Source organism: Macrobrachium nipponense, chromosome 30, assembly GCF_015104395.2.
Source record: "Macrobrachium nipponense isolate FS-2020 chromosome 30, ASM1510439v2, whole genome shotgun sequence".
NCBI lineage: Eukaryota > Metazoa > Arthropoda > Malacostraca > Decapoda > Palaemonidae > Macrobrachium > Macrobrachium nipponense.
Window position 1 is genome coordinate 4,881,589 of NC_087218.1, and position 2,894 is coordinate 4,884,482.

Sequence of the window (2,894 nt, forward strand, 5' to 3'; positions counted from 1 at the left end):
CTCTGGATAAACGTCCTCATAAATAACATTAAATTGGCCTCTTTCCTTACCTAATCCTTGGAAATTCGCAAATAAGAGTGACATTCACCTTTATAATTCACAAGTGCCTATTTAGTCATGAAAACTCATGATCACAGTAACAAAGCTTTAGAAATCCAGTCGTTTACGTGACTTGAAATTTCAAATTTCACCTTTTGAACACTTTACACCAACTCTGCCAATATGGCACGAAATTCGATATTTATATAAGGAAAATAAACACCTCTGCTATCCAGAATCACCAGTGATATGAACAGCACCATATAAGTGAAATCAAAGTTACAGAGGAATTGCATCCATCGACAATTATACGTCCACTTCATCCCGTAGGAAACGGCTGACTGAAACCGTCACCTCAGGGGTGAGGTGTTACCACCCTCACAGTCCAACTTTCGGTTACCTGTTTGGTCATTACGAAATTCCTGCTGGGAACTTCGTTGACAGTTGGACTTATGCTCATTCAAGTAATTTTTCCACAAATGTATATGGACGGACTTAAGCGCATTAAAATATCTTTTTAATAATATATGGAGGAATAAAATAAAATTGATATGCACAAGACGATATATAATCTCAAAGGGTGTCTTTTTTTTATACGAATCCGAAAAGAGTTCTTTAAATTGTCAAATGTGGGAATTCCAATATATATATATATATATATATATATATATATATATATATATATATATGATATATATTATATGTATATATTATATATATATATATATATATATATATATATATATATATATAGTGTATATAGATATGTCACGAAGATGAAGACGTAAATATAATTTACTATTTAATTCCCTATGCCTTGGGAATAACTTATACGCAATGGGAATTATAATGATAGGTGAAGCATTTACCAGTAATAATTCTCTGAGAAAGTTATCCCCAAGATATATGGAATTCGATAATAATAATATTTATGGCTTCATCTTTTTGAATAATATATATATTTATATTATAGATATATATTATATTAATATTAAAACAGATATATATTTATATATTTAGATATTTATATATATTTATATATATGATATATATATAATATTATATATATATATATTAATGTAGAGATATTTAGATATATATATGATTAATATTGAGAGAGACTTATATAGATATAATAATTTATAGATATATTTATATTATATATAGATAAGATGTAGATCTATATCATAGATTTTATAGTATAATAGCTAATATGTTAGTAGATAATATTATTATTATATAATGATATATATATATGTATTACTATAGAATATTAATATTAATATATATATATATATATAGAAAGTATATATTGAATATATAATATTTATATTATTATAATATTTATATATAATAACTAATAATTTATAATAGATAGATTTATAATATATTTAAAATAATGTAATAATATAATTATATATATATATATATAGATTTAATATATATATTATTAAATATAAATCTATATATAATATTATATATATATATATATATATAGATTTATATATACTATTATAATATAAATCATAATATATTTATATATTATATATACCTATATATATAATATATAATATATATATATATAAATATCTATATATATAATATATATATAAATTTATTATATATAGATTATATATATATATAAATAAAATATATATATAAACTATTTTATTATATATTATATATATAGATATATATATTATTATAATTATTATATATATATAAATATAAAATATAATAAATAAATATATATATTAAAAGATGAAGCCATAAATATTATTTTATTATCGAATTCCATATCTCTTGGGGATAACTTTCTCAGAGAATTATTACTGGTAAAAATGCTTGCACCTATCAATTATAATTCCCATTGCGTATAAGTTATTCCCAAGGCATAGGGAATTAAATAGTAAATTATATTTACGTCTTCATCTTCGTGACATATCTATATACACTATATATATATATATATATATATATATATATATATATATATATATATATGGTAATATATATATATATTGGAATTCCCACATTTGACAATTTAAAGAACTCTTTTCGGATTCGTATAAAAAAAGACACCCTTTGAGATATATATCGTCTTGTACATATCAATTTTATTTTATTCCTCCATGATATTATTAAAAAGATATTTTAATGTCGCTTAAGTCCGTCCATATACATTTGTGGAAAAATTACTTGAATGAGCATAAGTCCAACTGTCAACGAAGTTCCCAGCAGGAATTTCGTAATGACCAAACAGGTAACCGAAAGTTGGACTGTGAGGGTGGTAACACCTCACCCCTGAGGTGACGGATTCAGTCAGCCGTTTCCTACGGGATGAAGTGGACGTATAATTGTCGTGATGGATGCAATTCCTCTGTAACCTTTGATATCACTTATATTGGTGCTGTTCATATCACTGGTGATTCTGGATAGCAGAGGTGTTTATTTTCCTATATATATCGAATTATATATATATATATATATATATATAATATCTATAGATATATATATATATATATATATATATATATATATATATTATATATATATATATATATATATATATATATATTATATATATATATATATATATGTATATATATATATATATATATATATATATATCTTTTATTGCCAACAACAGAATTTGTGAAGTCAGTCTGACTCATGGAACCCTTACCTAACACTGCACTGATAAATGGTGCATCAATATTCCATCTTAAATCCCTAATTCCGTATATTCTTAATGTAGCTTTGTCGACTGAACTTTAAACGAAGGATTATATCCGGGAGAGATATGATACATTTTATCAAATGGCATAATATTCGAGCAGATTTCGCAAGACGAA